Source organism: Ailuropoda melanoleuca, chromosome X (genome assembly GCF_002007445.2).
Source record: "Ailuropoda melanoleuca isolate Jingjing chromosome X, ASM200744v2, whole genome shotgun sequence".
In the NCBI taxonomy this organism is placed as follows: domain Eukaryota; kingdom Metazoa; phylum Chordata; class Mammalia; order Carnivora; family Ursidae; genus Ailuropoda; species Ailuropoda melanoleuca.
In genome coordinates this window covers 73409280-73432665 of record NC_048238.1, presented here as the reverse complement: position 1 = coordinate 73432665, position 23386 = coordinate 73409280, and the positions used below count along the sequence as shown (strand labels likewise).

The 23386-nt window shown below is 35.8% G+C and overlaps 1 protein-coding gene across 15 annotated transcripts in view; it reads right to left on the bottom strand.

Annotated features, from left to right (window-relative positions):
• The window catches only part of PWWP3B (PWWP domain containing 3B), a 62396-nt gene extending 52132 nt beyond the window's left edge, over nt 1-10264 (bottom strand). Inside the window, exons 1-6 of one of the 15 annotated variants that reach the window (XM_034649514.1) lie at nt 10128-10264; nt 9555-9641; nt 8918-9125; nt 7422-7607; nt 3444-3578; nt 1078-1263 (exon numbers count right to left, since the gene is read on the bottom strand). The gene's annotated coding sequence lies outside the window, so the exon portion shown is untranslated. Of the gene's footprint in view, nt 1-1077; nt 1264-2615; nt 2715-3443; nt 3621-7421; nt 7608-8917; nt 9126-9554; nt 9642-10127 lie in introns of all 15 variants that reach the window. The other 14 variants (XM_034649518.1, XM_002929787.4, XR_004622408.1 and 11 more) reach the window with 14 other exon arrangements.
• Nucleotides 10265-23386: the final 13122 nt, after the last annotated feature.

The window sequence follows — 23386 nt, the reverse complement described above, 5'->3', positions numbered from 1 at the left end:
TTTCTCATTCAGTGCTTATACATATCCTTCTGAAAATCTGTGAGAAAGCATGAGTAAGTGATTTTGAATGGGAGATAAGAAATATTCACTTAAGTGAGGGAGTAAGAAAATAGTCACTTAAAGAGAAGGCAAAGAGAAAAGAGAATAAGCAAAGGGATTCCTTCTTCAAAGGAGAAGGAAGGTGGACAATGGAAATGGAGGAGACATACAAAATGATGAATATATACCTGGCACCAAAGAAACATTGTGGTTGGAGAAAAATATTTGAAAATTCAGAAAAAGAGAAGTAGTTCTATAATGCCCCACTATGTATTCCTTATTATAGCTATTGCATATAAGAAATGAATGAGGGTGTGTATGCTAGGAGATGGGGGGGTGTTGAGGAATGTGTCAGGGAAACCATTTCTATTATTGGATATTTTGATACTTCGGGGCATCTTGAGGTTTATTCTAGGGTAATCTTAACTTTTTAAAGAATATTTATTTATTTACTTTATATATAGAGCGAGAGCACACGACGACGGTGGGGAGGGGTTGAGGGAGAGGGAGAGAAGCAGACTCCCCACTCAGCAGAGCCTGATGCAGGGCTTAATCTCATGACCCTGAGATCACAGCCCGAGCTGAAATTAAGAGTTGGACGCTTAACCAACTGAGCCACCCAGGTGCCCCTAAGGTAATTTTAACTTTTTAAAGCTGCCAGTGCTGCCCGTTCTACCCAAGGAAGTCAGACACAGATGCTGGGGTTTGTGTCTCCTGGACTCAGACAACAGCACAATGACCTCATTAGGAAGATGAGCTTAGGAGTTAGATATTTGGAATGGCTGCCATAGCTACTGACCGACTACGGCAGTTTTTCAAGGATTTCTTGAGAGTCAGGCAGTTGGCAGAGACCTGCAAGTCTTCCACAAGTAGATTTCCATTTGTATAACTCCTTTCTAGAAGTTTAAGATAATTCTCTCCTAACACTAGAATCTGTGATCTAAAATTTAAAATGTTATGGCTACTGAGCCAGAAAAAAAAATGTACCGCATATTCTAAACTTAACCATGTTTTAACATGAAACAGGAAGAGCCTTACCCAATGTCACGTGGATGGTGGAGGCTCTGGTCCTGTGATCTGGTTGTCTTGATTCTCACTCCAGCTGCTTGTCCAGCACAGCCTTCTCCCTGCTCAGCACTTCTGAGGTCGCACTGCCTTTCTGGGGCTCTAATGGCATCACATGCAGATTCCCCAGGTCATGTGTATCTTTGATATTAACCTAGGCTGTCCCAAAGGAGACAGGGAATCAAACCAATTCAGTGGAAAACGTGAAAAGAAACTTCCCTACCAAAACTTCAGTAGGTGTGTCATTCTGAAACACAGGAATAAGACAAAATCTCATCTGTGATACAGATGCCATGCTTATATTCCTTTTTTGTTCTTATTTGAAATGCTGTGACACAGTTGTTATTTCGTTCATGCTGATATCATCTTTATGAGGTGAGGACAGAGGAGTAGGGAAATAACAACTGCCTTGTGTTTTCTATAGGCCGAATTCTACGTAGTTACTTTAAAAAAAATTGCTTTCTGTTTGAGTTCTCACATCAGTCCTCATGTGGGGCCTTTTCTTCTAGACACGTACAGTTTTCTTCAATGAAACTATAATCACACTCTACATGCCGTCTCATAGTCTGGTAATACAAAATACGTTTCATGCCTTTGTTTGCACACTTCATAAAAATAGTTGCCTTGAGAAAATTTGGAAAATCTGGCACGCGCCATCTTGTGACCAATGCCAGAACTGCACCCTGTTACTACCAGGTCCTTCTTAGGGAGGGGTGGGAACTACATGCTGCCAAGCCAGTAGTTTTCTCAGGCTTATAGAATATACCATGCTCAAATTTAGAGTTTTGTTATGCATTATGCAAAAAATGGAATTCTAATGTCTTTACTTCCAATAGTCTGATGAAAAATTGCATACTTAACTGAAAATTGAAAAGATGTGATTTATAAAAAGAAAGTATAATTCTAGAAAAATAATTAATACTATGGTTTCCTGAATATTTTTCCATAACCTTTATTTATAAATACACCTAAATACATATAATTTCAGACCAGCTTTTTATCATGCTCAAGCGCATAGTTTGAAAGTTTTTCCCTATCAGTAAGTATTTTCATTGATTATGAATCACTTCAAATGTGATTTCCCCCCACCCCCAATTTGTAACAATTTATCTCAAACTTTTTTCCGCTCCTGTTAAAAAATGACTATATATTAAGGATTATTTTTACATAGAGATAGCAAAGACTGTCTTATGTCTCCAACCACACAATCCCATTAGCAGGCAGCCTTATGTTTTTTTGTGATTTTGTTAGACATATAGTATTAAGGCAGTCTTTTATCTTTAAATGACATAGTATAGTGCTTGCCATTCTGCAATTCCCATTTTTCACCTAATACTACTTCTCAGACATTTTTTCAAATCACTACATGTCAGCTATGTAACATTCAATTATATGGATGCACCATGCCACATGATATTTTTAAAACTGCTAACAGAAATAAACCAAACCCCCTGACTCACTAATAAACTTAAAAGATACAGAAAAATAGTTCTTGCTGACCACAGCCATACCTGTGGTCTGAAAGAATGAGTTGCAAGGAGGACACATGCAGGGCAGTAGCCAGCACAGCAACCAGGCTACGGGCTTGATCAGGTCCAGGAAAATTTCCACTATCGGCAAAAGACAAGGGGGGTATGTTTGCATGTCTGTCGTGTCTGTGAATGTTTATGTGTTTGAAACCAAACAGGTACACTGTTGCAGCTTCATTGTGCTCTTCTCATTATAAAAATGATCACGGAATAAAGCAATTCTAAAAATGCTGAAACCAAATAAAAATGTATTTTGAGATCCCCAGTAATCTGAACACTTCAGAGATGCTGACTGTTAACATGGGAGTCTAGTTCTTTTTCAGGAAAATGCATATATTTTTCACAAATGTTATCACTCAACAGCATATCTGAATCCCTTCCACATATGTTCGTGTACATTTCTATTTGTGTTTGTACGTGTCAATCACTTTTTATGCCCACATTTTTCTATCAGTTACTTTTAGTGTAGAATAATGAATGTTTACATCAAAATATAATACAATCTGTAACAAAAATAGAAACATGGAATGCCATGTAAAAATTAACATGAACAGCATGCCTCACTGAAGTCTTAATTTAGAAGCTGTAATCTGATCGCCCATTCCCACACTGTGGACTTCATAAAATATCCAGAGAAACTAAATTTTCAGGAGATTGATTCTGTCACAATAACAGCAATTCTCCCCAAACCGTATTCCATTCCCACCTCTCCCAGGCAACAACGTATGTTTTTTTTTCTTTTTTTTCCCACCATAACACCAAAGCCCGAAGAAATTCCCAGAAAATAACTAGCTTTAAGACAGCCATTACCTTGAAGCTTCTTGTCAGCTGCAGCCTCGTGAAATGCAGCCCCTCCCCCAAGACTGGCCAGGCACAGCTCACTTCCAAGCTTCTCAGAGAATGCTCCGCCCCCTCCCTGTGATGGAGAAAGTAGGGGGCCTTTCCCTCAATTAGAGGGAGGAGAATCGCCAAGTTAACTGAAATTCACTTAAAGGGGAAAAAAACGTTCATTTATAAAAGACTTGAAAGTGAAATGGCAACATGTGTCTCTTTAATTTCCATTCAAACCACAGGGGTAAGGTGATTTCCTGAAAAGACGTAGCAAATCCCTTTATCATAAAGTAAAGACCCAGTTAAAAATAGCTCTTGCATATTTTTCTTGCCTTTTCTGGAACCTTACTTCTACAAGATTTCAATATCCAACTGGTCATCATCCATTAAAAAGACCTGTCAGGTCCTTGTTTCTGATCGCCATGAATGAATACATTAATTTGGGAAGAATCATAGCTCTACAAATTTATTCCTTTGGCCCTGGGACATGGTATGTTTCTTTATTCGAGTTGTCTCATTTATCCTTCGGAACATTTTCTGGTTTTTTCAAGTACAGTCATTCCTTAAACATAAAACATTGGCCAAAATCCTTACAGAAAAAAAGATCTGTATCTGAATATACTGAAATAAAAACATATGGTAAAAACACAACAAACCAAAGTTGAACACAGAAGAACAAACTTCACAAAATTGTTTTCAATTAAAAAAAATCTCGAATCTACAGTAGAGCTTCCAAATTAATAAGAAATAAACAGCAAAGTGGAAAAATTGAGCAAAGGATATAAATAGGTAATTCACAATATTCGGAGGGAATAGTTCCTCCCTGATCCTATTTACTTCCTGTGAGCAAGCTCAAGTTATTCAACTACAGGTATCTCTCACCTTTTTGTGCAGTTGCAAGCCTCTAGGCTGTTCGGTAGATTTGTTTAAATGTGGATTTATAAGGCCCACTTGATTCTCACAATAATCGATGCCCTGCAACTTCTCTTCCCCTGGTACAAAAGCTGACATTTTGGCTCCCACCTGCAACTTTGTTTTATATCAATTTGTTCAGTGGAGAAAGGGAAGTGCTATTCGCTGGGGCTTCTAAAAACCCAAACATTCAAACTAAAAATTAAAAGTGAACGATACATGAAAAAGAACTCACCTTCCCTGATAATCAAAGAGATGCGAATGTAAAGAACAATGAGATTTTTCTACCTAATTTCACTTACAAAGATGCAAATAAATGATACAATGGACAGTTGACAAGAAAATGAGGAAATGAGCAGTTTGGCTCATATGCAAGGTCATGAAGCTGGGAAGAGGGCAAAACAGAATTAAAGCCAAAGTCTATCTGACTCCCAAACAAAAGGATGTTTTCTTTCTCCACCAGTATTCACTGCCTCCTGGGCTTGGAATCCTGACTCTTTGGTCGAACAGAGGATGATGTCATTTACCTTCCTTCAGACTGTGAGGAAATTGGTGAACGTAACCCCAGAGTGAGCATTGTTTAATTTCATGTCCCTTATGGCGAACACACTGGTGAACTACAACCACCTTCAATAACTATACCATACTTATCTATGAACTCTCCATCTTTGATGTACATTCACAGTTCCACATAAATTTAAAAAATATTTTTTGCACTATGTTTTTGCACTGGCCATATCTGCATGATAGCATTGACTTGGCCATGGAGTAGTTATGACATATCTCTTTTGTGTTGCAGGGCCTGGCAGTACCTTCCCCTGAAGATATAGCTTTTCCTGGGCAGGGGCTGAAAAATCAGTCATTTTTTCCATAGAGAAATGCCCCAGTTCATTCCATCTTCATTTACATTTGGCAACTCCTGTTCTTGTGCTTTCGTTGTTTGCAACTTCTAATTCAATATGAGAAAATCGTTTTTCTATCCTCTCTTACCGAGCTTCTGTGTTCACAAAACATTTCAGAACGTAAGATTTAAATTAAGATTTTTAACACAGAGGTGTCGTTTCCCAGGAAGTGCTAAAACCTACACAGTGCCAATGGATCATTCAGGGGATTAGTTCTCTTAAGATAATGTCATGCTAGGTTTAAAAACAAACCCCAAAAAATAAATAAAACATAAGTAAACTTGGTGAGACCCTCACAACCCCATCCATTATCACAGTGAACAAGTAAACACAACTGCCTCCTGCCACCTCTGACTATTCAGGTTGGAGAAAGAGAGCTGCAGTATGACACAGCTCTTCCTGTAATTAGCAAACAAGAGAAAGAAAACTGTCTGTACTGGGGAATCTAAAGAAAGAAGAAGCCATCATTCTTCCAGAGACATGTAACAGCAGGGTCAGACTGGGTCAAAATTATTCTGCTAACCCATCTGAATAAAGGACATCAAGGAGTCTTTGGTGAGGAGATATGGATTTCTGTTGGCAGAATCCAATGTCTAGTCTTTAAGAATTTGTCATGGAGGCATTATGACAGAGTCACGTTTTTGAAGGGTTAGAACAGGCAGCAGGCAGTTGTGGGTTTGAGACCTTTATTAGTTCAGTGGAGAGAAACATATCAAATTCTTGACAGCTATGCTAAGTTGTCATCTCCCCACACTAGATGGCATAGTTAAGAAAGATGCATGAGTCACATGTATCTCTCATATTAACCTAGGTTGTCTAAATATTAAATCATATTTAATGGTATAATAAAAAAGAGTTTATTACCTGTCTAAGTGTGTAGGAAGAGACAGATGATACAAGAAGTACAGGAAAGGGGGCAAAAACAGTCCTAATTTATCCACAAAGAAACTGAATTTGCACATATGCTCAATCAGTGCAGCCAAACAGAACAAGAAATCAATCAATAGATACACAATATGCTAGGAAAATACATATGTCACTCATCTGGTTTTAGCTGCCTGGTTTTCTAGAAAAGCAGTGCTTTTAAAGAACCCTTAACTCTTCTTACTAGGGCTAGTAAATGGTTCTCACCTGCAGTAGCCTCTTATCCTTCTGAAACTTCACAAAAGAACCTGAAGAAATATTTTCATTGGGTGACAACTGAATTAGATTAAAACATGGCAGAAAAGAAAAGGGATCAGGCACAAAGTTTACTTTGCTAAGCAGAAAGAATGTGGACAATGAAAATGAAGCTAGATAAGATAAAAATCAGAAGAATAAATAGTGAGTATCAGCCGAGGTTAGAGACACGGAATATGTTTCGGGGGAGAGGAACAAAAACAGAGAAGAAAGATTATGATAACAGCCCAATATCCTGTCTTTATTATTTCTATTGTACTATAAGAAGGGAATGTATGCGGGAGTGGCTTTGGCAGTGTCAAGGACATTATTTGTGTTCCTGGATAATTTGGGCCTTTTGCACCCCACTGGGTTATCATGAGGGAATGTATGGCTTTGTGTTTTCTACACTGCTAGTGCTGCCCCGTCTGTCCAAAGCAACCAAAGATCTCATGGACACGGATAGTAGGGTTCAGCACCAACCTCATTAAGAGTATGACTTCAGGAGTGAGAGATTCGTGATGGCTGCTGGGAAAAACTTAAATGTGTTAAATCACTATAAGATACTATTCAAGAGAGCATACAGATGTCTACGTAAGGAGGGTCAGAAGACCTTATGCAGGTTTTAAGGTATCTTTGTAACTATGTTATCTAGTATACGGTGATGACAATCTAGCTGTTAAAGAATGGAGAGTCAGGCCATTGGCTGAAACCTCAGGTAGATACCCGAATAGACTCTCACACAATTTTCTTCACAGTGGTTTAACACATGAGATTTTTCCCCCAAAATGAGAAGCTATGACTCTTAATTACAGGATGGGGAACAAAATAAATTGTACTGCTAATTCTCGACCTAACATAATTTTAGTATGAAATGTGGCTTTTGGTCAAAATGCTATGGCTACAGAAGGAAGCAAACGCATTATACCCTAGGTTCTCAACACATTTCAACGTGAAATATTTCATGAAATGGGAAGAACTTTACCTAGTATCTCATGGATGGTGGAGGCTCTGGTCCTGTGATCTGGTTGTCTTGATTCTCACTCCAGCTGCTTGTCCAGCACAGTCTTCTCCCTGCTCAGCACTTCTGAGGTCACACTGCCTTTCTGGGGCTCAAATGGCATCACATGCAGATTCCCCAGGTCATGTGTATCTTTGATATTAACCTAGGCTGTCCCAAAGGAGACAGGGAATCAAACCAATTCAGTGGAAAACATGTAAAGAAACTTCCCTACCAAAACTTCAGCAGGCGTGTCATTCTGAAACACAGGAATGAGGTAAATTTTCATCTGTGATGTAGATGCCATGTTTATCACCCTTTTGGTTATTTGAAATGCTCTCTGTGATACAGTTGTTACTTGCTTCATGCTGAAATGAGCTCTCTCATGAAAAGTATGATTTGGGTGCAGGAAAGAAGGGAAATAATAGTTGCCTTGTGTCTTCTATATCTAAACCTTTGTAGCTACCTTTTAAAAAAATTGCGTTCTGTTTGAATTCTCACATCAATCCTAGTGTGGGTGCTTTTTCTGTTATACATGTGAAAAATTTCAACAAAATTGCAATCACACTGCACACACTGTCTCATAATCTGCTAATGAAACATATGTTTCATTGCTTTGTTTGTCCACTTCATAAAAATGGTTGCCTGGAGAAAATTTAGGACACCTGGCAAGCGCCATCTTGTGACTAGAAACAGAACTGCAGATACCCTGGTCCTTAGTGGGGAAGGGTGGGAACTAGTTATCCAGACAGTAGCCTTCTTAGGCTTCTATACTTTTTCGTTCTCAATTTAAGAATTGTGTTAGACAAAAATGGAATCATAATTCCTCCTTTAATGTCTTTATTATAATATCTCTCATGCATATTTTATCTCTTCATCTTTTAATTTTTCAAAGGAAGCAGATCTCCACAACAATCGTCAAAATATAAGGGTTTGCTCTCCATATTTCTAGATTTTTCCTACAGATATTTATATATATATATGGTTTTTAAACAAGCATATGCTTGATCATCTCTGAACATCAATAAATATTTTCTTACATCATCTTTTTGTGAATTACTTTTACCAGAGTTGTCTATATTTCTAAAATTTGATCTCATTTTCTCATAATGAAAATTGTTCAAGCTTACTCTTCAAAGTAAAGTTTTTTAAATGGAGAAATATGATATACAGAAGACTGAAGTGTTCTGTCTCTCCAACTACACCTATATCCCCAATTAACAAAGCAGCATGCATATTTCCAGATTTTTCTAGCATACATTGTATTAACATAATAGAGGTCATTCTGCAGTTTGTTTATTTTTGGAATATACCATGGACACCTTTTCTTATTATTATTTAGCTCACTGCATTAGCTTATTCTTTTTACAGCTGCATAGTATTCAACATTATGGATGCACTACCTTATGTGACTATTCTATAATATGTTTTAAACATTTTTGAATTATTTCTCAAGAGTGCATCAAAATGCAAATACATACCTTCTGCTTGAACCAAAGTCTGGACAATAGTCTAAATATCTGAATTGCAAGAAAAGCCCAAGTAACCAGATAACCAGCCTTCTCAGATCCACCTTCAGATAAAGACAATGGAGTGTGTGTGGTGTCTATTTAAATATCTGTAACAAAATGGATTGCTCCCTCTCAGCTCCATTACGTGTTTCCAAAAACCTCTAAAGATATGTAAAATCTGAAGAAGAAAATACACACCATCATTACTTCAACCACTGAGTTGTTTACTGCTTACATTTGAGTCTAATCCCTCTGATTGTTCCCCTCATCATAGATATACTAGAATGTACTATCTGAGATTACATTTATTCACCCATATATTTGAAGATCTTTCCATATTTATATATATTTACACATTTTGGAGAAGGTAGTTTTCCCCCCATATTTTAAAATTCTCTTCTTTTATGCTGACAGTTATCACATGCTAAGTGAAATGTGGAAGAAAGAAGTGGAAAATTTCTTTTTTCCTCCAGACATCTTTTCCCTTAGACTTCTATTACTAGACATACTGTTTGTTGTGTTTTATTATGTTAACATATGTCCATTATTCCTTAGCTTATGATTTTTCAGATATTTTTCAGATTATAGTAAATTTAGGAATACTTACTCTTCTGATAGATAGGTAGAGATGTAGACAAAGATAGCCCTCTGACCATCCATAAAAAAGCAATTCTTCGAAGGCGCTGAGTAACCCCTGACAAATAACCAAACTCCTAATTTTCAGAAGTATTTAAATCCACACAGTTATACATTACTTGAGATTATCACTATATAAATTCCTTCACAACAGTAAGATTTGTTAGAAACACAATACAACCAAAGTAATATAAAAAGTCAACACCCCCCAACTAACTTCATTTTTCATTTGGGATTATCACAATCTTTTTTTTCAAAGTAAGAAAGATTAATTTCTCAACTTTTGTTTCATCATTTCTTGTTACCACTGCTTTTTGTTTGAAACCTAAAATGCCCTATTTAGAAGTTAGCTTTGGCAACCTCATGAAGGATATTTTCCGCAGGTGTAATCTGATCACCACCTCCCCCACTTTCAAAATGTGGACTTTTAAAATATCTGAAGGAATACAAAATCCAGACATTAATTCCCTCATAGAAACAACGACCCCCACGAAACGACACTCCTTTCCCTTTACTCTAAAGCAGCAGTCCCTTCTTTTCTCACCTTTACTCGAAAGTTTCCAGAAATTACAGAAAATAACTAGCTTTTACGACAGCCATTACCTCCAAGCTTCTTCTCTTCGGCGGAAGCCTCCAAGTGTATGTAATGCGGCTCCTCCCCCAAGACTGGCCAGGCACAGCTCACATCCAAGCTTCTAGGGAATGCTCCGCCCCCTCCCTGTGATGGAGAAAGCAGGAGGTCCTTCCCTCATTTAGAGGGAGGAGAATCACAAGTTAAACAGAAATACAGTTAAAAGAAAGAACTGGTCCTTTTAAAGAATTTTAAAGCTTAATGGCAACATATGTCTGTTCAATTTCCATTCAAACCCCTAAGATGGGTGATTTCTTGAAAACAAAAAAGAAATAGAAGTAGCAAATTTCTTTTTCATGTAATAAAGATGTAGTAAAATTTTCCTTACATGTTTTTTTCAGGCCTTCTGTTATAGTTTGTCTCTGGTAAATTTGAAACCTGCTAGTCAAGCTCCACTACAAAAGAATGCTAAGTGTCTTGACTGGGATTGTTATGAATGAATACTTTATTTTAAGTAAAATTAATTATTTACAGTTTTGAACCTCAACCTGGGACATAATATATCTATCTCTCCTTTCACTTAGGTCTAATACTTCCTTAAGTCATTTCTAAACAAAATCCTGAAACAAAATCTGGCTATGCTGAAATTGAAAAAAAAAATGTATCAATAGTAAAATCTCAATAAGCCAAAGTAAAAAATCAACCACAAACATAGAAATGTTTTTCAATGAATATGACTGGATAAACAAAAATATTCCTAAACTGGTTCTTATATTTCCCTAAGAAAGAAATGAATAGCAGTGTAGAGAAACTGGTAAAAGACACAAGTAATTCACAATGTTCTTTCCTACCCCTGATATTCATTTCCCTTTGAAGAAAGCATAAATAGTGCAACTTGAAGTTTCTGCTTCTAGACTAGAAAGGCCTCTAGGCTGATGAACAGTTTGCTTAAATCTTGGGTTCTGTTAGTATCATTTCACTCTCATAATGAGCAGTACCCTGCAATTCACTTTCCCCTCTGAATAAAGCTGACATTTTGGTTTTATCTGCTATTTCATTTATTTTGTAGTTGTTGTTGCGGTTTGTTCATTATTTCCAAGATGTGACAATTGTAGAGACTTTTATGTATCTGCTAATTAACCTCAAAATTATAATAATGCCAAAATGGATAGGAATACATTACTGGGCAAGTAAGAAAATTTTGTTTAGCTCTAACAGAAGTGGGAGAAAATGCTGGTCAGCTCTTCCTGAGGCTCTTTTAGCATACAAAGCATTCTGATCTCTCCCAGATTAGAGTCTATTTATTTTGGTTTTGTAATATCTGATATGATTTCTAACTGCACATTCTCTCATAGGCTCTAATATAATTTCAGAACCCAAAGCTTCTCAATACTGCAATTCTATAAAGACAGTTTCTGTTCGTGAGAATTTTTGCAAAATTGAGGAATCAGTTCTGCTGTTTATCAAGGACATAATACTAAGAAACATTGTTCTTTGAAACATGGCAACGTTGACACAGAGAACGGATAAACTTTGTTCTTTAAATTAGGAAGACCTTGAGAAACTGTTATTAAGAACAAAAAGCTTCTACTCTGAGGATTGCTTTTATTGTTTTTGATATTATTGTAATTTTCTTTAGTATTGAAAAAATGCTTTAAACAGAAGCCAGTGGAACATAAAAAAATAAACATACCAAAATATAAAATATTGAATATGCCAAGTATTGGTGAAGATGAGGAGAAACTAAAGGTTTGTACACTGCTGGAGTAAAAATTGGAGCTAATATTTGGGAAATGTTTGACATGATCCCCTAAAGTTGAACATTACAGAGGTTAACAGAGAACATTTAGGGCTTTTGGTAGCAGAGTGGCATGACTAAACAGGTAGTGGAGAAATGATCTCCACAGAGAGAGATACATATTCTCCAGAGCACATATAAGATTATCTAGTCTGGTTTAGGAAGTAAATATCCAAAATTCATTTTTCATTTTATTCACAAGCATTTATTTAAAAATACTTTCAAATGCTTATAATAAATCATTTGTACTCTAATACATGATATACTTTATAAAAATATGAACTGGGGGTACCAACAAATTTTTTACAGTATTGACAATAAAAAATATGTAGAAGTCTCTGCTTTATGATACTTGTAACCCACCTAAGTTCTCCCACTTGTCTCCTCCTTGATTTGCATTGCTTGGGATTGTAATGTTATGAAAGATTAATCTGAACTTCCTAGATTGCTTATATAACTGATTTTGCTGCTCACAGAAGTTACCATTACTCATTAAATGTTTAAGATAATAATGAGAAACTGAATTTTAGTAAGCCAAGTTTTTACAAAAGGATTGGTTCTTGCCAACTTCAGACAGTGCTACACAATATGTGGGCTTACAATTATTCCATTTGGATTATATTATAATATAGGATTTCACTGAAATATTACAAAGCCAAAATTTTAATGGCAATGATTGTGGTTTTTTAAATGTCAACTTAATATCTAAGTTTTCTAATTGACTTTGAGACTTCGAAAGTAATGAGTGAATATTTTTTGGATACCTGGAAAATTCCTAAGAAAATCAGAATCCATAAACACAAAGCATCAAGCATACCAAGTTGCAATGCAATAATTTTTATTTAGAATTTTACATATAAAAGTACTTTTTTACAAAGTTCAAATTAAAATGCTAAAACCAATATGGTGTATGCATCACCTTATAATATTCTGAGAAGTTAATTATATTTTAGACCTTAAGGTTAAACCTTTCTATAATATGAATACATTTGTGTGTGTCTGCGTCTGTATGTTTAGGTATATACTATAATGATACATTAATTTAAAGAAGAGCAACCTTGGAACAGTAGAAAGGAAAGGACTAAACAGTTAAAATGAAAAATGATCTTAGAATATACAATTTGCCTTCATAATGAGATCATTATGACTCATGCCAAATGTATGTTTTCAACTCAAAATAGTCAACCTGTATCCTTTTATACTGCCTCTTATCATATTCATAGATTCTGCATTTAAGGAAAAGCTAAAATTTTTACTTATTGTTGTGCTTCTTTCTGCTATGTTTATTTTATTTTATAGTTCTTTTTTATTGACGTGTAGTTGACATACAATATTCTATTAATTTCAGATGCTGTGCTTATTTTAATTGTTGCTTTGTCACCCTGGTTAACAAGGTAGCCAATAATAAAACAGTTCCTTGTTCTTAGGTAACTATGTTCTAGTTTTAATTGAGCAGCCAGTTTCCCCTAATAGACAGACCCTTTTGTTATTTTCTTCTCCAAAATCTAACCCTAAATTTAGAGTAATAAAACTGTCAAGATGTCTCCTACACACAAATCATTTTTGGCAGTTTCTAGATGGCTAGAAGATAATTCAAAAGGCTTATTCCCTCACCTTATAAAAAAGGAATGAAAAACAGACTAAAGTATATATGGTATGTTCTTTATTTTGTAATTGGATCCACAGCGTTAGAAGAACCACTATTTTTTTCAGATATGCATTATAGAAAAAGTGTCAAGTCAAAGAGAGAAAATCAACTCTTACGTTAATTTTGTATAGCTAAAGTCTTATTGATGTAAACATGTTTTAACAACTGCCTCTTCAGGATATGTAGAAGCATGCTCTTATGTGCATGGGCAGACACAAAAACTTTTTACAAATTTATGTATAAGGTTTTATTACTGGGTCATTATTCCTTGCTTATTAGTGATGATTGTGGTCCACATTTTATGGGAAGGTTTTTTTAAGCCCTGGAGATTTTTCAATCATAATTCATAAAATGTTTTATACTAACTTTTAGTAAATATTGCCTAAGTCTCTAAGAAAAGGCCATGGTTAGGTCCATATATTTACATATTTTATCCAATAGGGAAATCCAAGCTCCTATGCTGATATATTCAATCACTCTAATAAATTAACCAAAGCCTGTTGGTCTTGTATCTTCCTCCCCCGCACACATGAACCTAAGGGCTCTTATCATAAGCTACAGATTGATGGTTGTGTATAATAGAAGAAAGTCCCAAGAAAGTTAGCCTTAGAGCTGCAATGAAATGGGTTGTATAAAAGACAGGAAATTCAAGTTTTCCGAGACTATATCAGCCCAGAAGCAAACTTCAAGAGGTAGACTGCTGATCCAAGAGGAATGGAACAAGAATTAGTTACAGTGACTATGGAAGGACTGAGTGAAATTAATAAGAAAAATCTAATTATGATTGTTTGAGTTGGAATGTTTTTGATATTGTACTTGATATTCTCTATTGGGACAGTCTTATACTACAGTTTTTTTTTTTTTTTTTTTAAAGATTTTGTTTATTTATTCGACAGAGATAGAGACAGCCAGCGAGAGAGGGAACACAAGCAGGGGGAGTGGGAGAGGAAGAAGCAGGCTCATAGCAGAGGAGCCTGACGTGGGGCTCGATCCCACAACGCCGGGATCACGCCCTGAGCCGAAGGCAGACGCTTAACCGCTATGCCACCCAGGCGCCCCTATACTACAGTTTTTATCTTTCTTCTTTTCCTTTTTTCTTCTCTTCCTCGTCCTCCTCTTTTTAAAATTCGGTCAAAATCATAGAGTAACAGAAATATCTCACTCCATAAGATGTATGAAATTCAAGTTATTCTCCAAAAACTCCATGCTAAGAATGTTATGTTTTAGCTCATGTCATCAAACTTTGGGATTCAATAGGTTAAATTCTCCAGAATATTGCAATATGGAGTATAGTTCATTAGAATTCAGAAACATAAAATTTTCTATATGTAAAAACAGACCATAAATATGAATTTTTAGGGAATAAAAAGACTTAAAGACGTGACTGCAGATATATGGCAAAATGTTCAAAAGGCCTACTCTTTATATATAGCCAGGGAGGAATATGGCAAGATGGTTACATGTTTGATATTACCATTATGACAGGCAGACTGGTAGATATGAACTTATTTCTCAATTCTGATACTTATTGTTTGTATAAACTTAGAGTTTCTCAAATTTTGGGTACCTCATTTTCTTCATCTATAAAGTATGTGTAATTTTAATGTCTATATCTAAAGTTGACAAAAGTAATTGAAACAATGCTGTAGTTTATCAGATATCAAATCAAATTTGTAACTGCAACCATACAGGAAATGTCACATTTGAAGGTAAAATCACCTAATTAGAATTAACAAGCCTGCCATTAAGAAACAAATACTACACTTGGTAACGATGCCTAAAGAGACCTTTCAGAAAACTGGTGCTTGTTCTGTTGTCTAAAGGGTCTCTGCCTCACAGATATGAAAGAATATCTTTTCTGGCAGGTCAGGAACCTTGGAAATTTGGGGGGAACTCTGAAGACTGCTGCACAGTAACTAGTATTGCAAACAGATGGAGGTGAATTTCTTAGTCCTCATTCTATAGCTTTGGATGAGGTAAAAATAAGGTAAAAATGTAAAGGGCATTTCTGAAGTAATAGGGACCATTTAAAACAGAGCTTTAGGGGCACTTAGGTGGCTCAGTCAGTTAAGCATCTGACTCTTGTTTTTAGTTCAGGTCATGATCTCAGGGTCCTGAGATGGAGCCCTACAAAGGGCTCCATGCTCAGCCAGGAGTCTGCTTGAAGATTCTCTCCCTCTGCTCCTCCACCCATGTGCTTACTCTCTCTTTCTCTCTTAAATAAATAAATCTTTAAAAAATAAAACAGAGCTTTTTATTCCTTTCATAATCTTCCATCAGGAGTTATCAGGTCTTGGTAGCTTCTCACCCTAAAAGTTGTTAATCATACAATAAGAAGGAATGTATATATTTAGTAATGTTATTAATGCACTTACATGACTATCTGAGGTTATGTGTAAAAAGAACACACTCTAAAAGCCCAGGTTCATAAACAAAATTAATTTGTTACCTTTAAGATTGATTTACTTTGGAATTTTATTTGGAAAATTTTCCTAGATATTGGAAACTGAATTAAAGGAATAATATAAGTAAAAACCTTTCTGATAATCATGATGGTAATAGTGGTATATAAAGTAAGCCTATGTCTACTTTTTGCTTTATTCAAAAGTTGTACAAAATGATTACTCAAACAGTAAGTTAAAGTGAGAACGATTATTGCTTTTTGGAGGAGGAAACCAGCAGAGTGACAGCCGTAGAAAAATTTATCCTCAAACTAAGAAATGGGCAAACTATATATTCTTCAGCTTTGTTTCAGCTTGAAAAAAATTACTGGCATTAACATTACTTAGTGATCTGTTTCCAGTCTCGGTTGACTATGTTTCATGCTTTCCTGATAGATGTCCCTATTTACGCACTAATGCTGGAAGATAAAACCAAGCCCCAATCTCAGGCAGATACATTCTGAACATTTGCTACTTAAATGACCTGCTTGTTATCTTCTGACTGATAGCATGTATCATCCTGTTACAAGCTTCCTTGGTAATAATTGGAACATTATGTGTTTAAGGACATTATGTGTTTAGAACTTTGTGAAAGGAAATTTAAATTGGTATAAAAATCTACTTGTTTATGTAAGCATTCTTAGTTCCCACATTTGTAATCATTCCATTTCAAAATCCTTTCTGACCTGGCACACTGTCTTTCAAATGACTCAGTCACCTTCTTGGTTCCATTACTGGTGAGTTAATAAAATTTGACACCTTAGAGATAAATTTATTTAAAGCAAATTTTTATCAGATAATATACAAAGCACATAACAATTGTTAAGGCATAGGCTTAGACCAATAACCAACACTGGCTATAAGCAAATAGTATGGCCATAAGAATGTCTACTGGCTGCCCACCTTCAGTGCAAGAACAGGAGAAAAGAACTTCCTAGAGTTGAGCACTCAGATACAGAGAAAGACAAACTAGTCAGTGAGTCACTGCCAGGGCCAAAGGGGGCTGAGAAATTGCTGGTCAAATGTGTGGGAACATGGCAGTGAAGGACAAAGTGTTTCTAGTGAAGAGAAATGAACTCCTTCTGACAATTCTCTGGTCAAATGTGTGGGAACATGGTGGTAAAGGACAAAGTGTTTCCAGTGGAGAGAAATGAACTCCCTCTGATACATTGCCCACACCTATACAAGTTTGAGTTTGCTTCATTTTGGGGATTTTGTGTTCCTGAGTTGACACTAAAAGCCTACGTAGAGCAAATGACTAGTGAAACTGTGAGGTAGAACACAGAATGATTTAATAGTAAGATTTAAAAAATATATATATATAAGTAAAATTGCTGAACTCCTGATAACTGCATTATCAGAATGCACAGGAATTAAAACCAACAACAACAACAACAACAACAACAGCAACAACAACAACCAGCTCTTGTCCCACGCTGAGATAGCAGGTTAGAGTTACAGTATAGACACAGCTCTCCTTGGGATTAACAAACCAAGAGCAGGACACTTTATGGTCTTTCTCGAGGACTCTAAAGTGAGAAGGAGCCATCTGACTCTCTAGGGGACCCATAAAAGGAGGACTACGCTGGATCAGAATTATTCTTATATGTACATTAAATGGAGGTCATCATCATTTTCTCATAAAAATATATGTGTGAGACTATTCACCAAGGCCCACTGTCTAGCCTTTATAAATTGTCAAGGAGGTTTATTCCAAGACGGTTACATATTTGGTATTCTCAATATAATAGGCAATCTGATAGATAAGAATTTCTCAGCTCTGTCATTTATTAGTCACGTGATTTTAAGTAAATTCCTTAACTTATATTTACCTTAGTTTCCTGAGTACATAAATATAAAATGTGAGTAATCTTAATACCTACCTCTAGGGTTGATACAAGTAATCAAAACAATACTGTAGTTCACTTGAAATGAAAATATCTGAGAATTTCCAGGAAACTTTTGAAAAAGAATTATAAGTGGGGAAGACTAATGCCATCATATATGAAGCCATATAAACCAAGTGACAATGATTAAAAGTGTTTAGTACTAACCTACCTAGGTATATAGCAAGAAGCTAATGAAGGCATAGCAAGAATAGAAGAAAGAGAAAACAAAGCCCCAAATGAACTACAGAGGATCTGAAGATACATATGGTCTATTAATGTATGTGAATAGAGATGAGAAATCCAGCATGGATTTTCTGTGCTCTGGAAAAATCCTTGAGGCATTGGTTTGTGCTTAATTCCTGGTTTTCTATTAAAGCAGTGCTTTTAATAAGACTCTTTTGTTTTAGGGTTACTAATTGCTCTCACATTTGGTGGCCTCCTATAACTCCAAGGAGGCTTGAAACTTTGTTTTGGATAAGCAGTATTTGAAGATACTGGATTAAGGACAGGCCAGAGCAGAAGAATCAGCAAAGAAATGTCTATATCAAAGAAGGAATTTTTAAAAAGTTTTTATTTAAATTCCAGTTAGTTAACACACAGCATAATATTAGTTTCAGGTGTACGATTTAGTGATTTAACAATTTCATACGACACTGCGTGCTCATCACAATAGGTGCACTCCTTAATCCTTATCACTTATTTTATCCATCCTCCCCACCCACTTGCCCTCTGGTAACAATCAGTAAATTCCCTGCAGTAAAGAGTCTGTTTCTTGGTTTGCCTCTCTCTTGCTTTTTTTTCCCTCCCCTTTGTTCATTTCTTTTGTTTCTTAAATTCTGCATATGAGTGAAATCATATGGTATTTGTCTTTCTCTGACTGACTTTTTTGCTTAGCATTATACTCTCTGTCTCCATTCACATCATTGCAAATGGCAAGATGCCATTCTTTCTTATGGCTGAGTAGTATTCCAAGGTATATATATACACCACATCTTCTTTATCCATTCATCAGTCAATAGACACTTGAGCTGTATCCATAATTTGGCTATTGTAGATAATACTGCTATAAACATTGGGGTGTGTATATCCCTTTGGATTAGTATTTTTGTATTCTTTGGGTAAATACTTAGTAGTGCAATTTCTGGATTGTAGGGTAGTTCTATTTTTAACTTTTTGAAGAAACTCCATACAGTTTTCCATGGTGTCTGTACCAGTTTGCATTCCCACCAATAGTGCAAGAGGGTTCCCCTTTCTCTACATCCTGACCAACACTTGTTGTTTCTTGCATTATTGATTTTAGCCATTCTGTGAGGTGATATCTCATTGTAGTTTTGATTTGTATTTCCCTGATGATGAATGATGTTGAGCATCTTTTCATGTGTCGGTTAGCCATCTGGATGTTTTCTTTGGAAAAATATCTATTCATGACGTCTGCCCATTTTTTAAGTGGATAATTCATTTTTTGGAGTTGAATCGTATAAGTTCTTTTTTAAATTACAACTAAGAATTTATTATACTTTTAAAATATACACTCTTTCCAAAAGAAAATATTCAGCTAAAGATAAGATAAATAACTTTTTATGTAAATAAATGTTACAAGATTTTAAAATTAAAGTCATCATTAGCTTTTCCACATCACAATGTACAGAAATTTGCAAACTTCCTGTACAGAACAGAATAATCTTTACTCTTGAATGAGGTATTCAATAACATGTTGGTAATCTTTCACAAGTTCCTGAAAGCTTTCTTCCAGCTGTTCATGTTGCATGCTTATTTGGTTCATCTGGTTTGTCATTTCTTCTGGTCTGGACATTTTCTCATTTTAGCAAGAGCTCTCTGGTTTTTCTTTTTTTTTTTTTTTTAAGATTTTATTTATTTATTCGACAGAGAGAAAGACAGCCAGCGAGAGAGGAAACACAAGCAGGGGGAGTGGGAGAGGAAGAAGCAGGCTCCCAGCATATGAGCCCGATGCAGGGCTCGATCCCAGGACCCTGGGATCACGCCCTGAGTGGAAGGCCGGTGCTCAACGACTGAGCCACCCAGGTGCCCCTCTCTGGTTTTTCTTATTAGTCTTTTTAAATGTGCACCCTCCTGCACAACCAAAAATTTCTCCATGGTACCAAATCCTACCATTTTCAAGCTAGAAGCACTCATGGCTGAGGAAGGATTAATCTATAAATTCTTTATATATTCTGTATACTAACCCTTTATCAGATATGTCATTTGTAAATACCTTCTCCCAGTTTGTAGATTGCCTTTTAGTTTTGTTAACTGTTTCCTTCACTGTGCAGAAGCTTTTTCTTTTTTTACTCCTATATTGTTTTATTTTTTAATTTAAATTCAATTTATTAACATATAATGTATTATTAGTTTCAGAGGTGGAGATCAGTGATTCATCAGTCTTATATAATACCCAGTGCTCATTACATCATGTGCCCTTCTTAATGTTCACCACCCAGTTATCTCATCCCTCCAACCCCATCCCGTCCAGCAACCTTCAGTTTGTTTCCTATAATTAAGAGTCTCTTATGCTTTGTTTCCCTTTCTGATTTCATCTTGTTTTATTTTTTCCTCTCTTCCCCTATGATACTCTGTTTTGTTTATTAAATTCCACATATGAGTGAGATTATATGATAACTGTCTTTCTCTGAGTTATTTTGCTTAGCATAATACCTTCTAGTTCCATCCACATAGTTGCAAATGGCAAGATTTCATTTTTCGATGGCTGAGTAGTATTGCATCATGTATATATACACCACATCCAGAAGCTTTTTATTTTGAGTAAGTCTCAGTACTTTATTTTTGCTTTTGTTTCCCTTGCCTTAGATATGCTTTTAGACATATCTAAAAAATGTGACTATGACCAGTGTCAGAGAAATTACTGCCTGTGCTTTCTTCTAAGATTTTTATATCTTTAGATCTCACATTTAGGTCTTTCATCTATTTTGAATTTTTTCTTATGTATGGTGTAAGAAAGTGGTCCGGTTTCATTCTTGTGCATGTTGCTGTCCAGTTTTCCCAACACCATTTGTGGAAGAGCCTGTCTTTTCCCATTGTATATTCTTTCTTGCCTTGTCAACGATTAATTGACCGTATAGTTGTGGGTTCATTTCTGTGTTTTGTATTCTGTTCTATTAATCTATGTGTCTATTTTTGTGCCAGTACCATACTGTTTTGATCACTACAGCTTTGCAATATAACTTGAAGTCCGGAATTGTGATGCCTCTAGCTTTGCTTTTCTTGTACAAGGCTGCTTTGGCTATTCAGAATCTTTTGTGGTTCCATACAAATTTTAGGAATGTTTGTTCTAGCTCTGTGAAAAATGCTGTTATTTTGATAAGGATTGCATTAAATGTGCAGATTGCTTTGGGTAATACAGACATTTTAACAATACTTGTTATTTCAATCCATGAGCATGGAATATCTTTCCATTTCTTTGTGTCCTCTTCAATTTCTTTCTTCAGTGTATATTTTACAGTTTTCAGAGTATAGATATTTCACCGCTTTGGTTAGGTTTAGTCCTAGGTATTTTATTATTTTTGGTAGATCTGTAAATGGAATTGATTCCTTAATTTCTCTTTCTGATGCTTCATTATTGGTTTATAGAAATGCAACAGATTTCTGTACATTAATTTTGTATGCTGTGACTTTACTGAACTCATTTATGAGTTCCAGCAGTTTTTTGGTAGAGTCTTTTGGGTTTTCTGCATAGAGTATCATGTTGTCTGCAAATAGTGAAAGTTTGACATCTCACTTGCCAATTTGGATGTCTTTTCTTTTTTCACTCTCATTGCTGTGGCTAGGATTTTCAGTACTACATTAAATAACAGTGGTGAGAGAAGACATACCTGTCTTATTCCTGACTATAGAGAAAAAGCTCTCAGTTTTTTCCCATTGAGGATGTTATTAGCTGTGGGTTTGTCATGTATAGCTTTTTTATGTTGAGGTATGTTCCCTCTAAAACTACTTTGGTGAGGGTTTTTATCATGAATGGATGTTGTACTTTGTCAAATGATTTTTCTGCATCTATTGAAAGGATCATATGGTTCTTATGCTTTCTTTTATTAATATGATATACAGCACTGATTTATTTGCAAATATTGAACCACTGTTGCAACCCAGGAATAAATCCCACTTTATCTTGGTGAATGATTTTTTTAATGTATTGTTGGATTTGGTTTGCTAGTATTTCGTTGAGATTGTTTGCATCTGTGTTCACCAGGGATTCAAAGAAGGAATCTTGTCAATGAGAATGCGGTAGAGATGTGAGAATGAAGAGGAAAAGAGTGGGGATCTTACAGAGGCTTCATGCGTGGAATATAGTTGAAAGAAAAAAAGTATAAGCATACAATCATTACACGCTAAGATCAACATATTCTAATAATTATTAATTTATTTTAGGGTGTAAGTATGTGTGTCTGTACTCCTGTGTGCAAGAGAGAACAACACTGATGTTACAGAAGCCCAAAAGCTCAAAGTCACCTGCCACTTTTCTCATCAGAGCCAAAGCCCATGAGTGCCCAGAAGCTGTGGGGATTAGCGCATACAAGTGTTGTGTTACCAGGCTTCTGGAACTCACACTCCCATTGTTAAGGCCAGAGCTAGGAGCACACAGCTGCCTAGGCTGCTGGAGCATCTGTGACTTACCACTATAGCTGGGACCCTTCTGTCTGAGCAGGAACCAAGAAGACTGCATTTCCTTTGAGGAGCCTGTGTTCCTGCTGAGGGACCTCACTGCTGCTGCTGCAATTTCAGGAAGAATGGCAAGAAAACAACAAAAAAGAAAAGAAAAAGGAAAGGAAAGGAAAAAGGAAGGAAAGGTAAAGAGAACAGAACAAAACGAACAGAAAAGAAAAAAGAAAAAAGAAATGAGAAAAGAAAAGAACAATGTCTTCTCTTTTTCTCCCCCCTTCTAATCTCCTAACAGTGCCTCCCATTGACATAAACTAGTAGATACCAAACAGTAAAGGGGACCTGGGAAAATTAGTCTATGTGTTTCCATCACCTATAATACAGAAGAATGGGAAAAGGAGCTGAAAACATGAGATACAGTAAGATTATAATGTCTTTATTGCCAATATTTTTCTGTAAAATAATTGTATATGCTTATAGAAAAAATATTTAGCTTTCCTGTGTCTTAGAACATCTTTATTTTCCCTTCACTCATAAAAGATATTATCCCCAGAAACAGAATTCACAGCTGACAGTTCTTTTTTTTGCAGTACTTGGAAAATGTTGTGCCACTTCTTTTTGGCCACCAGTGGTCTCAGTTGAGAAAACCACTGCCACCATATTCTCCCTGGCTTCTTTCAATATTTTTCTTCTTTAGTTTTCAAAAGTTTAATTATGATGTGTCTTGGTGTGAAGCTGTTATTTTATCATAGTTGGGATTCTTCTTGGGTTTCTGTAAGTTTGTCTTTCACAAATGTGGGAATTTTCAGCATTATTTCTTTGAA